The following is a 17,945-nucleotide window of genomic DNA, read 5'->3' as shown; positions in this document are numbered from 1 at the left end:
GGCCCAGGGCCTGCAGTGCCCGTGGATACATCCACAGCAGAAAAAACAGCTTGTGTTTTTGTCAGCTGACGGTAGCAACCACACAAACAATGACAGAATGTATTTAGTTATTGTGCTCAGGAGGAAACAGTGGAGCAAGCCAGCTGAAATGGCTGGCACTGTGCTGATGATGGTCCTAACATCCTCCATGGCCAGGACACCTCTTCAGGCACTAACCCCCTTCTGGGAGGAGTTAGGTAGTTTTTAAAGGCAAATTAATTATTTTGGCTGCTTGTGGTGGACTGTTTCGTTTTTAGCCTATTGATGCATTCAAGCTGCTTATCAGCTATCAGTGCCGTGGATCACGGTGAAAGTTTGGCACAACTGCACAGGGAGTGGTGGGTCACCATCCTTGGAGGTGTTAAGAACAGTGGAGATGTGGCATTCAATGGGGGATATGGTCACTGGGTGTGGTGGGGGTGGGTTGGACTTGGGATCTGTGAGGTCTGTTCCAATTTTGTGATTCTAAGCTGGCAATCCCATTGCTTTCAGTGTCACATCATGTTGGTCACTCAACCTCACAGCACCCAGCACACTGGCATGAAGGCACAAGCCTCAAGGCATTAGGGTGAACAAGCAGCTCCAAACCCCAGGGTCTGCTTTCAGACATCCCAGGCCTGGAACCTATGGGCATTGCTGGGGGGAAAGACCTGCCAGGATCCTTCATGACACATGGGACCGGTTGCCCAAGGAGGCTGTGGATGCCCCATCCCTGGAGGCACTCGAGGCTAGGCTGGATGTGGCTCTGGGCAGCCTGGGCTGCTGGTTGGTGACCTGCACACAGCAGGGGATTGATAGTGGATGGGCACTCCTTTGCAACCCAGGCCATGCAATGAATCATTGAGTGGTTCTATGATCTGTCAGTGCCTGGCTGCACCGATGTCCTGAAGAGAATTCTGGACACTACGGAGATCTCGGGAGCAGCGGAGAGCCGCGAGCCCCATGTAGGGCACCACGGTCCTACGAAGAGCTGGGGGCCCAGGGAAGGAAGGCTCCGCAAGGAAGGCTCCGCGATCCGCGGCAGCCCCGGCCCTTCCAGAGGCGCGGAGGCGCCGAGCACTCGGGCGGCGCGGTGCCTGGCACGGCGCGGGGGCGGCGTTCCGCGTACCTCCCCGGCGGGCCCAGACCCGTCCCGCCCCGCCCCGCCCAGGGCGCGGATTGGCGCGGCCTCCGCAGCTCCTCCCGCCGCCGCCGCTGGGCTCGGGGGATCCGGCCGCGCCGCGCCGAGCCGAGCCTGGCGGCTTCGCGCTGCGCGCCGCCGGGATTCCCTTCGCTGTGGGCCACGCTCCGGGTAGGCCTCTGGCGGCGCGGCGGGGTCTCTGGGCGGGCAGGTGGGCGGCAGGAGAGCGAGCGGCCAACGGGAGGCGAGCGGGAGGCGAGCAGGCCCCGCGCGCAGCGCCCGCGCTCCCGGCCGGCTATGGCGGCTGCGGGGCCGTGGAGGGGCGGTTGGCTGCGTCCCGGCCGCGGGCCTGCTCGCTCCGGGCCTTCCCGTCCGTGACGGGGCCGCGCTGCGGGGCCGGGGCCGGACTCCTCCGGGCCGCCCGTGCGGGGCTCGCGGGGCCTCCTGAACGGCCGGCCGGCCGGCCCGCGGCTGTGCGTGCTGCCGCTTCCTGAGGGGGCTTTCCGCAGCCTGCCGGGGAAGCGGTTCTGAATATCCGTCAGTGTAGCGAAAATACGGCTGGGTCGAGTGGGTGTTGCTTCTGATTGCGCCTTCACGTGGGAGTTGTGTAAGGACCGAGGGAAAGCTTTACAGCCCAACGCAGTGGGAACGATTTCTTCTCAACATTGCTTCCTCCGAGGCCTCGCTTGGAGCAACGAGCGCAGCTTTCAGTTCCTTCAGCAAACCGAGGTGACCGTGTGGCTTTTATTTGAGGGGGGGAAGAAAAAAAAACCAAACCCGTTTCGTCAGCAGGAGCCGTGGGGATAGCAGCGCTCCCGCAGCAGTGTGCCTGTCTGCTCCCATAGAACCGGCTGACGGCTGTAAAACCCGCCCGTGGAGCTGCGTAAATAGCCGAGTGGTTGGCCCTGCTGCGCTGCATGCTATCTCGGTTATGCTGCTCTCGGGATCCAGTTTTGGTGGCTTGAGATAGGCGAGCTGGCTTTGAACTGGTGAGTTCGAGGAGTTGCGAGGCTTAATGAATGTTTGCGTAGTGCTCCGCGTTTTCTCGGATGAAAGGTTTTACATAATTGGCCTCTGTAATTGTCTGTCACCCCCGGAGAAGAGCTGAAAAACCCCGCTGGTGGAGGTAGGCAGTCGTTTTTGGGAGTCCAAAGTCTGAACCCGTAGGTGCCTGTAGGTTGTTAATGTTGTTACTGCTTAACGCGGTGGTAGCAAAATGACTCACTGGGAGGAAAGAAAATTCAACACATCTATTTCTGCGCTCAGTGTGAGCAGCGCAGGCGGACGAAGGGCATCCTGCCTACATGGGAGCAGCAACTTTTCGGTGAGCAGAAGAATTCCTAACGCAGCCCCACTTTAGTTGCACCAGAGCTGCTTTTTACCCCTGAGATCATAACTGGAAGCCTTTTATTTTATTTTATTTTAAACATTATTTTGATTCCTTTTTAATAAATACCTAATCCCTTGCTGCAGGGGGTGGGAGTGTTTTCCATGCAGCGTTTTTGGTCCTGAGGGAAGGGGGAAGGGAGTGCCTCTATGGCTTTCCAGCAGCCACCCGCCTTCCTGGAGTGAAAGAGCCTTATTGAGTGATTCTGAAGGTAACCTGCCCAAATTCTCCTTTTACGTGGTAAAACCATAAATTTGCTGCAGCGCAGCGCCTTTGAGGGAAGGAGATGGAATGTCAAGGAGCCTGCGCTTCGTCACGAGCAGTCTGGTAACAAAGGCAGCATCTGTTAATTGCATTGCACTTATCAAAATCTCCCCTTCAGATGACAAAGTTCCATTTTAATGGGTGTGAAAAGTTGTGGGATTTGATGCCGCTGTCTTAAAATCATCTTGCAGGCTCTGGATGATTAAGTTGTTTCCTTCCTTTTTAATTGGAGGACAGGCAGAGATTGAAGAAGCAGCTTTATGTTCTAAACGCTCATTAAAATCTTTACTCAGATAAGGATTGTGAGCGTGCAGGAGTGACTTGTCAAGCTCTAAGCTGCAAGTGATTTTCTTACAGGTGCATAAAACACCTCTACGTGTCCCTTAGAGCTGGAAGCTCGTGCTGCAGGTGTGTGCTGTGGCACTGGGCAGCGACTCCGTAACAGCAAGCTGTGCATAGAGACCTGCCTGCAGCTTCCATGCCAGGAAGGGCTGCGGTTTGGGGTACAGAGGTGCTGTGTTGATTGATGTGCTGTGTAGCTGAACATGGTGTAGAATGCACAAGATACCACCTGGCAGCTAACTGGCCCTGAGGTTCCAAGAATTGACACATTCAGTGTGACGTGTTAGTTTAGCTTCTTGCCACCCTGTACCTTCACAGCACGGGTGGTTCAGTACAGTATTCAAACGCCAGTTACTTTATTAACCTCAGGTATTGTGTATTTCAGTATTTCTGCTGCTGATTTTAATCTGTTCTCCCATCAGTGCAGTGCAATGAAGGTGGCAGCTTTTCTTGCCCCCATTATAGCTGAGCCTGTAAGGAAAACGTAGTGCTGGTCTGAAGGTTGCTGTTCAAGATCACGCAATTCTGGAAGCATGCCTATCTCCTGTCACAATCTACTGCTTTTTTCTTTCCTCTCATGAGTTATTTGGACTCAAATGTACAGATGGGAACATCTAGTGTTATTAAGCTTTGGAAGGAGGTCTCAGTGAAAGCTGCTGGTCAGACCCCAGCTTCTCAGATCTGGGAGCTCTGCAGTGGGGGAGGCACAGGAATGCTGCTTTGGTATATGTGGCTGCTCGGTTCTTATTCGTACCACACTTTCTGGTCTTATTTTCTAAGCTGTTTTGACTTTAATAACTTACCAAAGTTAGAATCTATTAGAGTCATCATGACAGACTTATTAAAGGCAATATTTTTACTTTTTTGTGTTTGTAAATATTGTCTTTTTTAAAGAAAAGTCGCTCTCCCCCCACTGAATCAGAATAAGAATCAAGATAACTGCTTATCATGCAAATTCTGGGGGTAGCTGTGGAATTTGTATGCATTTATTCCCCAAATAACTTGTTTTTTTTGCCCCCTTTTGACTGTTTGCTGTATCACTTGCTAATCCTGCTGTTGCAGTTTCATGCCTGTACCATCACTAGAGGTGCATGTGTCACTGTAGGCATGGTGGTTAGTTCTAATCAAGCTATTTTGGGCTTCAAAAGCAGTGAAAGCACAGCAAGGCTGGCTTTGCCTTTGGGGGCCCTTGTGCAGTTTGCGATGGTGGCAGCCTGGTCTGCTGGTTGGCGACTGCACATAGCAGGGGGTTGAAACCAGATGATCATTGTGGTCCTTTTCAACCCAGGCCATTCTAGGATTCTACCCTGGGCAGCCACAGTGAGGTGTGGGTTTCTGCAGTGTCAGTGCAGAGGGTATCAGAGGCAGATGGATTAAATATAGCTCAAGGATGCCTCGAGGTGTTGCAGTTGCACCTCTTGCAGTACATATTTAAGTAGACCACCTTCTTACACATCTGAGGTTCAGCTGCTACTTTCATATGGAGTTGCTGCTGGGTGGCTGTGCAGCTGCCTGATAATGTTTTGTGAGCAGCAGTACCCTACAGAGGGACATGCAAATGGCCGTTCAGGAAACATCATTTCTTTAATTAGTCAGAAATGGCTGACTGTTACCTTGGGGTGCAGAAAGCATGGTCTTTTCCAAGCGATTAACAAAAAATTCCTGCTTTAGAAGCTGCTATGTCTGCAGTTCATAGCAAAGTCATGGCATGTAGGTAGGACGGAGGCTGAATTTCTGCCAGTTGAAATCTTGCTGTCCTAATGTGCTGTTCTTTACAGTGCTTGCAAGCCAGTATGCAGCGTTCTTCTGCCTCGCAGCAAAACAAGTAGTGATTAAAAATTCAGCAGATGCTGTGGTTGGTTTAACTACTTGTTCCTGCATCATTCAGGTCATATCGCACAATTAATGTTGCTAATGTTCAGTCTTAGCTTTTTTTGTTCTAAGAATGGAGATTATCAGAACCACCATGGGATTTATAGAGCTGTTTTGGCAGGAACTAAGCTACACGAAGTAAATTATTCAGAACTGTTTTCTTCCTTCCTCTAGCTTGGAGGTTCTCTTCTTTATTTGTCAAATATTATCTGTTTGTGCCAGGCAGGGCTTTCTTTTCTGCAGCTTTTCTCACTTCGACTCTGAAAGTGTTTTCTTTTGATAGCTTAGAGATAAATGACTCCCTGGTTGAGAAGAAGAGGAAAGGGAAAAACCCCACCACGATAGGTGTAAGTGCTTGCTTGCTTCGTTGAACTCAGTATTTCATTTGGCCACAGAAGTATTTTTGTGAAAGCATTTTCGCTTTGTTTCAGGCAGAGCTTCCTGCTGCTTTCAGAACCTCTGCTTGCAGTGTTGCTCAATGTTGGTTAATAGCATGCAGTCCTGTGTGTTGCATATTTGCCTTGCAAATGACATCGGTTTGGATTATCCTTTCTCTTCCCAGTATTCTTTTAAACATGCAGAGCTTTGGCATTCTTCTAGCAGCACACAGGGGTTCTGGATACCTTTTCTGGAGCTGCAAAGCAGCATTAATGCATCGAGGTTGTGCCTTGTTCTCGCTTTCTTCAGAAGCTGAGGCCTCTTCTCCAATATGAGAAGCTTCCCATCACATCACGGTGAGCATAGGGTTGGTTTTGATTGACCTCCCAGTGTTTTTTGGCTGTATATCTGCTCAGGCTGGCACTATATGCTGGGCATCCCTTGGCAGATGCCCTCTGGACTGGATGTGCCTGCAGGGCTGCTCACTGCATAACCACTGAGGTCAAGGTGAACCACTGAGGGAAGTTGCTGGGTTTTTGGGTGCCTTTGAGACAAACTTCCTACGCTGGAGCAGCTGTAGACTTTCATGCACAGAGAAACTAAATTCAGAATGTAGAACACAGGTTGAGTATCTTGGTCAAGGGCACTTGGGGTTCAGCCATCCTTCATCACGCTGCTGCAGGGAGCTCGAGAACTGCCGGGCTTAGGAGGAGGCTGGATCTCTTTAGCTTGAAGTGAGTGAGAAATCAGTAGGAATGCACAAATCCAGATTTTCCATTCCATTATATGATGCACAATATAGGATAGATATGCCTATAAGCTGGGTTTTGGAGAAGTAATGGGCAGAATGTGGAGACTTTCCAGAATAAGCACGTTGTTTGAACATGAATTCAGATACATTTTCATTCTGACAGTTGGCACATCAGGAGGATGTGTTTCTAGACAAAGCAGCCATTTTTCTTTGGAGAAAACTGTTTGGACAGTTTGTGCAAATGTACTTCATGGAGAGAAATTGCTTCAGTGAAATTATGGGTAGATAACAGCAGGACGAGGGGAAATGGTTTGAAGTTGAGGGAGGGCAGATGGAGGTTGGATGTCAGGGGGAAGTTGTGTGCTGTGAGAGTGGTGAGGTGCTGGAACAGCTGCCCAGAGAGGCTGTGATGCCCCGTCCATCCCTGGAGGTGTTCAAGGCCAGGTTGGATGGGGCCCTGGGCAGCCTGGGCTGCTGTGAAATGTGGAGGTTGGTGGCCCTGCATTGGTGGGGGGTTGGAGCTTCGTGATCCTTGAGGTCCCTTCCAACCCAAGCCAGTCTGTGATTCTGTGATAGTTAATTGATTTGAAAAATGAGGCGTTAAATAGAAATCCAACCCCAGTCTCTTTAGTTTTATGTCTAGAATGATGGAAAACAAGTACTCAGATGGTGTTTCTTTAATATTTCTGGTACCATATATGCATTATTGCATGCTGTACTTGCAGAATTGATATTTAGGATACGTATAATTGCTAATTGCAAAAATAACTTTGCACACAGCTTATTCCATCTGTCAGAACAGCCAGAGCGAGGCTGACTTCACTTATTTGGGGCCTCCTTATTGCTGTGCTAATTACTAAGTGTGAACTTTGGAAATAACTTTAGATTTTGTTAATTTTAAGCATCCCTAGCAACTGTAAGGCACTTCTAGCTCACTTTATGCTTTTGGTGCTTTACCAGCTTGGATTTAGTAAGCTTCAGTTGTGTCTTTTTCCTCCTCCCAATGACTTGCACATCTAACAGCAGTTTGCTGCAATTCCAGTATCTTTCAGCCTGGGATCTGACACAGTTCCTTCTGTCACTTGAGTACAAAAAAAGCCCCAACAAAGCGTTGACATTAAATTCAAGCGAATGCTGAAACAGTACCGTTAAAAATGAGGTTTCAGTCATTCTGTTGCACTGCGTGAGGAGCAGCTGATGTGTTTTAGGTGTAGGTGGGTTTTCTAAAAGTAACCCTGGGGAAACTGGGGCACATCAAGTCTGATCCTAATTCTGTGAAAAGCTGTTCCCATTGTGTGAATTCTTAAGCTCTAAAGAGTTTGATAGCAAGTCATCCTTGCATGTAGTTACTGAACACTCTCTGTTAGTAAGAGGCTGCTGTTTTGCTTTATTTTTCAGCATCTCAAGGTGGTTTTGCGAGGTGCCAGGCAGGGGAGGCCTCTAATCTGTAAAATATGAAAAAGATTGGATTTTTTTAGTAAGGAATCTATGAAGGAAAATGGAAGTGGCTTTATTGGACTGTTCTGGAGTGGTTAATATCCTCTTGGATGGAATGGAGAACTGGGGAGTTCCTTCTCTGGGACGACCAGGGTTGTATTGCTGGGCTCTGGTTTGTCTCGAGCTGGCAGAAAGTCAAGCATAAAATCTTGCCTGTAAGTCACACTGCAGTGTGTCGTACTGGAGGTTATGTTTTACAGTGAGTTTGGGTTCTGGGTTGGAAGAAGACTTGGGGTGGCTGAAGCGATAGTTGCTAGCACTGAGCTGGAGGTTCATTCTCTGCCTTGTGTGCTGCTTTATGAGACAGCCCAGCTCCTTTTTGATTTATAAAGCTCTTAACTGAGGTCTTTGTTCTGAGCTTTGCCTCACCTAAGCTTTTATTGCGAAATGTCAAGATGCCTTCCTTGGTGCAGCATCAGCTCTGGCACTGCGCTCTTGGTCTGTTTTGTGTTTTGCTAAATGTGTGCAGGGCTGCTCCTTGTCCCCTCTAGCAGCCCTTTCCCAGTGTGTCAGTGTTCTGCTCTTGCTTTGACTGCACTGACTGGGATGTTCAGCATTGCCCAGAGAAGCAGTGGATGCCACCTACCTGGAAGCATTCAGGGCCAGGCTGGATGGCATGTAAAGCAACCTGCTCTAGAGGGAGGTGTCCCTGCCTACAGCAGGGGGTTGGAACTTGATGGTCTTAAAGCTCCCTTCCAACCCAAACCATTGTGTGATTTGCCTTTTTGAGCTCATGCCCAGAACAGCAGGCCTGGGTGATCCTCTGCCACCGCTCTTGAAATGCTTACTTTTGAAGGGTTACTGATAGCAGTGAACTTGGTGAGCTTAAAGCTCTTTTCCAGCCTTTAATGAGATTCTAACTTGTGGAGAGTTCATTTTTGATACAGCACTGCAGTCTTCTGAATGGGAGCCCGGAATGGTTTGAGTGGTGAGATGCTCCCTGTGCTGATGGTGCATGAGATATCACAGACAGGAGTCTAAACCAGTTCTCCTAACGATTGGTTGGTTATGCTTTAACAGCTGACCTGATTGCTAGAAGGTGTCCAGTGATATGGCAGCTATAGGCTTCAAGGTAAATGGTAAAAACCTAGGCAGCAATATGCAGCTCTGTAAGGGCAAATGGGTGCAGGTTGTTCAGGTAAAATAAGCCAACATACCACAGAACCATGGAATCATTAAGGTTGGATAAGACCACTGAGATCTCCTAGTCCAGCTGTCAACCCATCAGCACAGTGTCCAGGCTGGAGTCAGCAAAGCCATGGAGTGCCACCTGTGTCACATTTGGCTCCCAGAGGGTTGGTGAGAGATGCTAACAGTTAAAATTAGCAGGAGCAGCCATGTTTTTTCATTTTCCTGGTGCTTTTCCTGGAGCAGCCCAAAACGGGCATGTTAACCTTAATATATGAATGTGTGTGGGTGCCTGAGAACGGCGTCCCACTAAGTAAAGTAGTAACTTCATTCTGAGGAGATGCTGAGAATGCCTCCTTTGGTCTGCCAGCCAGGCCAAGCCAGGCTTGTTAGCAGCTTGTGACAGCTCTACTTTGCTCTGTAGGTATTTTAAGTGGTGGGGGTAGCAGAGCTAGGAGGAGATGTGATAACAACTGTGCTTCCTTTTCTTTTTGGGGGAGAGAGGAGGGGAGGAGATGGGCCTAATTGCATACCTTCCAATTGCAGTTACTTCATTACTGAATTATCACCGGAGCAGCCCTGCAGTCTGTTCTGATAGCAGATAAGCGGCATGGCTTGCAGCACTTCAATCTAAACAAAACTTAAGTGCTCTCTCCTTTTTCCCTGGAGTGAAACTGTAATTTAATTACATGAATGTTAGCCAGGGCAAAGTTTTCTTCAGCTGTCGTGATGCTTCTTTGGGTTTTGTGTGTGCTAGAGGTGTGTCTGCAGTGGTATGTAGCAAAGGTATCCTAAAATTTCTTGCCTGGCAGCTTCAGGTGAGGTTTCTCCCAGAGCTTTGCCAGGCAAAGAGACATAGTGCTCATGTTATTTGTCCTAAAAGATTTAAATGAAAATGGAATGCTAACTGGTTGATATTTGCTTCCACAGAGATGCGTTAATGAATTTCTGTCCGCATTAGGTCCTGAATAGCCAAATTGAACAGCTGGAGTCAGCCTCTGCCACCAGCCTGCTGCCATAGAACAGGAGCCCTGCAGTGTGAGTGGGCTTGGGGAACAGCCTGTACCTGAACCACATTGGTTCTGTTCCCCAGCGGAGGGAGAAGTGGCCCTCAATGCAACCCATGTGATGCAAAAGAGAATTATTGGCAGAGCTGTAGGGAGGACTCCTTGTCTTCCTTTGAAACAGGATAACAGTGCATTTGTGCATCGGTTTGAATCCTGATAAAATAGCTCCTTGGAACTGATGATTCAGAAAGATGGTGCTTCAGCCATGAGGCACCACAGAGAAATGCCTGGATCTTGGGTAGCGTAGGACTGGTCAGTGCTTAAACTCTTGTCCGAGTAACGTTTTCTTTTTGGACTGCTGCAGGACTGTTTAATCTGATCTATTCCTATAGAGACAGCTGACTGTGCAGTCTGAGCTGTGTACAGTTCTTTGTCTCTGACTTTGACTCGAATGGAAATGTAGTTTGTTTTTTAATTAAATTGAACTCAACTGTCACTGCCCCAAAGGGGGTCTGTTCTTGCAAGCTGTGCTTGGACTCGAGGCAGTGCTCTTGGCTCTGGCTGCTTCTTGCTGTAAGCATGGTAACTCGAGTCAGGATGATGGGAGGATGGTAACGCACTAAGACAGATATTTGATGACGAGTGAAGTGTCTTGGGAAAGAAAGTGTAATGTGCTTTTTTATGTTGATAGATTATTATATTTTTTTTCTGAAGTTTTGGGCTTGGTTGTGTTGGTTGTAACTTGGCTGCTGGGTTGGTCGTGTAGAATAACACTGTACTGATCCAGCTGCAGCATTAAGCTCTTGGAATAGCTGAAGGTGAAGGGATGGTGGATTTCAAATAATTAGAGAGTGTGAGGCCCCCTGGTCAGGTCTTGCATTGGTTGAGTGGCTTTCAGAGAGAAAAAGACCCACACGTGCTTTGCAAGCTGCTGCATACATAGTGCACTGGAGTGGGTCCATGCTTTGATAAGAACAATATGGGTCTCTTAATGAGACGAACTGCATCACCTTTTTTTTAAGGAGGCATTTATTGCTTTTTGTGAAAAAATGACATACTACTTTGGAAAGCTGTAGCTGAACGCTGCTCTGCTTTTGCTTTTGTCCATGGATATTGCAGGGACAGGAGGCTGGCAGGTTGGGTTGGGCATTATCAAGAGGAACAAGATTGAAGCCTGATATGTACTCTGGAAGCAGGGCTCCCTGACTCAGCTTGTTCTTGGCCACTGCTGCTTCAGAAAGCTGTTGGCCACGTGATCCTTATGCAAGTCCTGCTTCCCCAAATGGTCTGTCTGACTTGCCAACGCTGCACTTGGTATTTGGGAATTGCTCTGGGGTCTGTGCGAGTTGATAAGGCTCCCATGGCTATTTGGGATGGTGAAGTTGTCCTTCTCCGTGCTCAGTTTCTTGAAGCTTGTTAACCAACCTTCTGCTGGCAGCCATCCAGCCTTGGATCTTCCCAGGCCTTTATTTACCTGTTGATGGTTGAACTGTGCCCTCAGCATTTCCTTCCTTTTGTGTATTTGCCTTGCAGGTGTGGTTGCTGTGCCGAGCAACCTGAAGCCATGTGGGATTGCTGCAGTCAGTGTACAGACTGGGAAAAGGATGCTGAGTGGCTGCAGGTCTTTGCGTTTTGGTGCTTGTCAGCTGGGATGGATGCCTGGGCCTACTAGAAAGCTTCAGCATCCATCACTGGGGTGTGATCTGTCTTGAATGTAGAAAGTAAGCTGAAGTTAAATTATCTACTAGCAGAGAATTTATTGGGAAAAAGTCTAACGTGGATCTGGGATAGACAGAAATCACATATATTTCTGTTGGCACGTACATGTGAGCAAGTTTTCCTTGTTGCAGAAGCTGGGTTGATTTTTCAGGGCTGGATAGCATCAGTGATCTAGGAAAGAGGAAACACTATCTGGCTTAAATGTAAATTCCTAGGTCGTTAATGAGAAGGACTTCTAGCCTAAGTAACTTGCTCAGCCTATGTTATGTTGCAGGAGCTCCATGGAGATGAAGCCTACTGGCTTTATTTTGGTCTGAAATCCATTTCACGTCAGGTTGCCGCAAGAATCTCTGCTCCTGCAGTGCTTCAGCCTTGGAACTGGGTAACGCATCGGGTGTGTGAGGGCTGAGGCTGGGGCAGGTCTGAGTGCTTTGGTGGCTGAGGTGGCATTGGCACGTGGCACTTGTCAGGGCGCGTACTTCTGGATGACAGCAGGCTGTTCATCCCTTCATAATTTGCAATTTGTATTTAAAAGCGAAGGGATTTAAACGTTGTGTTTTTCCTTGCCGTTGTGGTCCACAGCAGCAATTAGCTGTCGTGATGTTTGGCGCTGCTGGCTAATTGCGTAAGTTGTCATTGCTGAAGAGAGCAGGGAGTTGAACAGAGCTGTTTGTACATTCAGAAACCTGGTATAATTCAGGTCTGAATCAAGCTCAGACTCACGCTCAAACAGGTTGTGGAATTTATTTATACAACACCACTGGGGTGTGTGGCATTGCAGAGACAAATAAATGATGGTTCCCAGCCCTGAGGCTTGCGTTTAGTGTTAGATAACACACTATGGGTTAATTATAGCCAGGGACCTGGGCGGGGGGGGTTAGGAGCAGGTAAGGGTTACGTCGGTGCCGAGAACACCGAGTGTTCCTTGTTGTGCCCACAGCTCTCTAATGGCACTATGAAGAAAGTATGGGTGCGTCTGAGGTTATGGGAAGGATAGAGGTCAGCTCTGCAGGAGGAAGCGTTGAGTGAGTTACAGAAGTCGTGTGGATTACTAAGAAAAAGCGGAAGGAGGTGAACTGAAATGGGCTGAGCGCACAGGGAGTGGCTGTGTTTGCATGGAGACCTAGTATGCAGCAGCAATGGGGCTGCAAGGTCCTGGGTTTGGGTGTTGAGATCAGCAGCCAGACCCCTGTCTGTGCTCAGTGTGAATGGAGTAGCAGCTAAAGGAAGGGGTCTGGAATTGCTGCTTCAAGCTTTCTGGTTCCACTTTGTAGTCCTTGCAGCCTGGTACCTGTGGTTCTGAAGCAGCTTTTTCCCAGTAGGATTTACCCTGGTGGCAAGGCAGCTGCCTTTGATGGCAGTTGGACTCTCTTTGGGGTGTATTTGCTCAGTTGACACTGAGGAGTCCTCCTAATTGACCTCATTGCAGCATTTCAGTACCTAAAGGGAGCCTACAAACAGGAGGGGAATCAACTCTTGGAAAGGGTTGACAACTGCAGGACAAGGGGAAATGGTTTGAAGTTGAGGGAGGGCAGATGGAGGTTGGATGTCAGGGGGAAGTTGTGTGCTGTGAGAGAGGTGAAGTGCTGGAACAGCTGCCCAGAGAGGCTGTGATGCCCCGTCCATCCCTGGAGGTGTTGAAGGCCAGGTTGGATGGGGCCCTGGGCAGCCTGGGCTGCTATGAAATGTGGAGGTTGGTGGCCCTGCATTGGTGGGGGGTTGGAGCTTCGTGATCCTTGAGGTCCCTTCCAACCCGGGCCGTTCTGTGGTTCTGTAATTGGTTGTTTTCTGACTGTCAGCATTGTCCTGGTGGTTCCTATACACCATTAGCAATGGGATGAATGAAGAGTGTTCCTGGACTGGCTTTTTGTGTTAAACTGGCAGACTTTTTGGTTTCAGGGGCTGGCAAGTCATTAACTTGTAACTAATTTCCTTTTTCCTTCCCTTTTGCTCTTCAGAAATGTGATTCTCGTGAGTGTGCAAGGAAACCTACAGAACTGTAATGTCTAACACTACACGGAATAACAGCTGTTTGAAGGTACCACCCTTTTTTAACTAATAAACTACTCTGTTATAGGTTGGGTTAATGATGGACTGATCTTTGGTTCACAGCCAAAGCTCAATGTGAAGATCCACATCTTATGTAATGCCTTCTTTTCCAAAATGGTGACGGAAGTGTGACACTGCACTCTTTTATTTCCAGAAAAGCTTTGTGTAAACTACTACCTGATCCGTGTGCTGAGGGGACCACCCTTGTTTCTCTGTGAAAGATTTCTCCAGGCAGGTCTGGTATTGCTGTAGGAACAGATGGTAGCTTCTGTTCAGAGAGCTGAACTTCCCTTGTCCTTCGTGGCCGTCCCTGGAAACATATTGCCCTTCTTCAGTGATGCGTCATGGCTGGCCTGTTTGTCATGATGTTAATGACAGCCTGGGTCATCTTTCTTGACAAGAGGCTTCAAGCCCTATTTGGGAAGAATATTAAGATAAAGTGCAGTTGGACTGTAGCACTGAGATTGCAATGTCTCAGCTGTTTGTGCTGCATTAACCAGCTCTGGGGCGTTGGCTTGATCTGCTGCCTGATCCTGCAGTGATGCCATAATACTGAATTTTGGACTGCCCTGTACATTTCCATGGCAACAGACTGATGTCACAGGCTCAAGGACATGACTTCAGTGTACGATCATGCGGAGGCACGATCAGATTTGTGAAGGTGAAAGCTGACTAATGCACATCTCAAAAGCCAGCAAGGGGAGTGCAGGTTATGGCTGACCAAGCGAGGTGTTTCAGGATGAAAACTCCCCTGTCAGGCAGAGGAGGATGTGATGATGTCTTTAAGGCAGGAACATTCGGCGCAGTGAGCTTCTGTTTACAGGGGATAAGCAGGCATCCAGCAGGTATCCTGTTTCTTTTCAGCAGGTGGTGTTCTGGGCTGGGGGAACTTGCTTGTTGGTTTCAGACCTTTGAAAGGTCAGTGTTTGGTTGTGTTGTTTCAGAGAGCTTCTCGTTGGCATACTTGTTAGTGTACTGAGACAGCTTTTTCTTGCATAGTGTACAAATAGCTTAATTGGTTTTCCAAAGCTTTTATTTTATCCGTGATATTGGAAGGTGGAAGGGGGAACTCTGCATCTGCATTATGGTCACATTTTCCTATATCCTATTAGCAGATTCCAAGATTGTTTAATGTGATCTCCACCCATTTCATTTGGCCGCAACCTTTGCTCCCATGAAAACAAGGCTGATTGTTCTGAATTGCTGTGTGTATGTGCTTTGGCACGGCATGAAGGTACCTATAATAACACAACCATTGTCTAGAAGAAAAAAAAAAGCAGTTTGCAGTAATAACTACAAATAAAAGGGTGCAGCACTGGGGCAAAGACAGATAATGGTTGTTTTCCCACTCATTCTGTGCAACAGCTTCTCAACGTGGTCACCCCTCTGCGTGACACTGATGTGGGCTTCAGCCTGGTATGTGAATATTGGGAGTGAAGGACTGAAATATTTGCATGCTGCTCCAAGTTTCTCTTTCCTGGACACAGTTCCATTGCTCATATCTACGGACGGGGAGGCTGAATGACTTTTGCACAACACAGTGTTTTATTTGCATGCTGTGAACAGTTGAACAAGTGCTAAATGATGCATTTCCACTTTCAGTCATCAGCTCATGCATCCTTAAAAAAAATAAAGGGGGGGGGGAGTTGTGCCTTGAGGTTGAACAGTGGGGATTTGAGGGGTAACACTGTGCTGTGTGCTTGGCTGCTTGTGCCAAGCCTGAACATTCACTTGAATTGCTGTGGGATTTAGCAAGTGACCAGCTCAAACTCCTTCGTGCTGAAGTAATTTACACTCATCTCTACACTTCCTGGAATAAAAGCTGTTACAGGGCAAGATTTGGAAGGGACCTAATTGTTTTCAGTGTTCAGTGTCACAGGGATCGAGGACGTTGAACAGAACCTGGCATTTCTTACAGCAGTTTGGTTGCCTCCCAGGACAGGAAGCTGTGGAGCGTTTAAGAAACAGGGAAGGAGTTTAGCAACCCTCTCTCTACATCAGAATGCTTGAATTTTGGTGCCTGGCCTGGAGCTGAAAGGGCTGGAAGCTCGGCAAGATTTAGTGTTCTGCATGGCTTGGCAATGAACAACAAGATAATGGTGATGGGCTATCAAGAAGGCAGCCCTGCTAAAAAGAGAGTCTTTGTGATACGGTCAAGGGGAAGGAAGTCTGGAGAACTTAGAAAAAGAACAGATGTTTTTGGAGGTGGGGGAAAAGCTTAACTATCCGTGTAAGGGAGCCAGCAGAATGAACTTGATACCAAACAAAAGTAGGCACACCCAGTGTTGAGCACAGGGATCCTGGAAAGCTGCTCTGCTCTGCGGCGATGCTTTGCTGTTTGACAGATGTTGGACAAGGACATCTCACAGAGGCAGAAGTGTGTAATATGAAGCACCTGGGGGGTTGTGTGAGGGGATGCATAAAGGTTGAGGGGCACTTGGTGCTGCTCTTTAATACTGGCACTGATTTTAACAGGTATATAAATGGTAGTTGAAGCAGAACGTCGATCTCCGTGAGGGAACTGATGACAGAAGATGCATTAAACAAGAGGGAGGGGTCTCCTGTAGGGTGTGTTTATGGGCAGTGATGACTGGAAGTGTGATATAACAGACTGCTGATCCTGCGTGTCAGACTGTGAGTGGCAGGGATTTTTTTTCAGGTCACTGAAACTTGAGTCCAAACAAAAATATTTTACTCTTACTAATAGGTTAATCCGCTGTAATTGGCTGAGGAATAAGCCCATGGGAACTTCCCTGTCTGTACGTGATGCACAGCCTCTGCTGTCTGCTTGGCAGCTGCACCTTCAAATAATTAAAAGCTGTTTTTGAAATCTGCTGTTCTTGATGCTGTTGTTTTGTTTTGTGTTTTTTTTCTTGCATCTCGCAGCTTCTCTGAATGCCATCAATCATTCTTCTGCCTAATCTGTAAAAACCAAGGAAGTGTGGGATCAGGAGATGAGAACTGCAGATGGATCTCATGCTTTGAAACCCAAACCAACCATCAGCTCTGAGGTTAGGTGAATGTGTGAGGTTTGACAGCACCCACCTTGCACTTCTGAAAATAATTCAACTTCCCCAGTCCAGTATGAAACATTAAAAGTTCACTCTTCCTTTATGAGATCTCACATCGTTTGCCCCTCTAAAATCAATAATCAAATTTCCACGGCTGCCTTCTCTGAGAAGCAGCTGTAATTACCCCCAAATTACAGGAGGTGCTCAGCACAGGGATCCTCTGGTTTCAGCACATATTTTCATTGCTCTGTAGTGTTTTGAGAGGCTGAAGGGTGGGATGCAGCTACAGTGACTTTCCAGATTCCTAACAGTGTGAGGGACTGTTTTTAATAGTGATGATAAAAACAGTTATTCCCAGTTGGAGGTTAGTCAGTGGTACAATTATCAGAGCTATGAAATAGTGCAGAGATGGCTCAGAATGGGGAAAAAAAAACAACCCACACCAACTCCAGCTTGTAGCTTATTTTCTTGAGGGAGCTGTTAGAAACTATTTCCTGCAGGCTCACAGAAAATTAGTCCGAGATGTTAAACGCTGAGAGATGCAGCTGATACAGCTTGGTTATTACTTTGGTAATTCAGTTCTCAGGCTAGCAGAATGCAGCTGGCTTGCAGGGAAGGGTTTTGGTAGCAATGTGTTGACAAAAGGCAGTGCAATGAGCAGGACCTCTGGAGCTGGCATGTTTAATTTGCAAGGTTATGTTCTTCTGTTGTGAGCACCACAACAGCTGCTCTGCTGGGAAGCCTAAAAATGTGCTGAGTGGTTTCACAGCAAACTAACAGTCCCCAGCCTGATATCTGGTGCAGTTAAATCACCCTTCTGCAGAAAAAACAGTTTGGGATGCTCTGTTTTTCTGTCTTTTCTGATCTCCTGCTGATTTGTTTCCTTATTTTCATTTGCATTTCTAATGTTCTGTCCTAGAGGTGCAACCTTGAAAAGACAGTATTATTTTAGGAGGAAGTTTTTCCCCCAGAGGGTGGTGAGGCACTGGCACAGGTTGCCCAAGGAGGCTGTGGATGCCCCATCCCTGCAGGCATTCAAGGCCAGGCTGGATGTGGCTCTGGGCAGCCTGGGCTGCTGGTTGGTGACCTGCACACAGCAGGGGGTTGGAGCTGGATGAGCACTGTGCTCCTTTGCAACCCAGGCTGTTCTAGGATTCTGTTGGTACTGGGGGGGAGCACTGAGCTATATAGGAGCATGCTTTTCCTTGTTCCTCTTGCTGATGAAGATACTTTCACATTAACAAGCCTTCAAGTGCAGGTACAGGTTGCTGGATGTTGAAGACGAGGGTGAGAAGTGAGAGATGTGCAGCACAGCTCCTCGCAGTTAATGAGGTAATTGAATATGCTCAACCTATACCAAAATGCAGATGCTATTTTTAGT

At 47.9% G+C, this 17,945-nt stretch overlaps 1 protein-coding gene across 18 annotated transcripts in view; it reads left to right on the top strand.

Moving 5' to 3' along the window:
- Window positions 1–17,945, top strand: part of FBXO34 (F-box protein 34) — a 41,825-nt gene that overhangs the window by 4,748 nt on the left and 19,132 nt on the right. For 5 of the 18 annotated variants that reach the window (XM_048947562.1, XM_048947563.1, XM_048947561.1 and 2 more), the window contains exons 1-2: window positions 1,283–1,330; window positions 13,463–13,542. The exons of 3 other annotated variants lie outside the window; for them this stretch is intronic. The gene's annotated coding sequence lies outside the window, so the exon portion shown is untranslated. Of the gene's footprint in view, window positions 1–1,215; window positions 1,331–1,689; window positions 1,889–11,778; window positions 11,899–13,462; window positions 13,543–16,591; window positions 17,897–17,945 lie in introns of those variants that run through there. 10 more of the 18 variants (XM_048947553.1, XM_048947547.1, XM_048947556.1 and 7 more) reach the window with 8 other exon arrangements.

This window comes from Lagopus muta, chromosome 6, assembly GCF_023343835.1.
Source record: "Lagopus muta isolate bLagMut1 chromosome 6, bLagMut1 primary, whole genome shotgun sequence".
Classification (NCBI taxonomy): domain Eukaryota; kingdom Metazoa; phylum Chordata; class Aves; order Galliformes; family Phasianidae; genus Lagopus; species Lagopus muta.
This window is presented reverse-complemented; position numbering and strand designations above follow the sequence as displayed.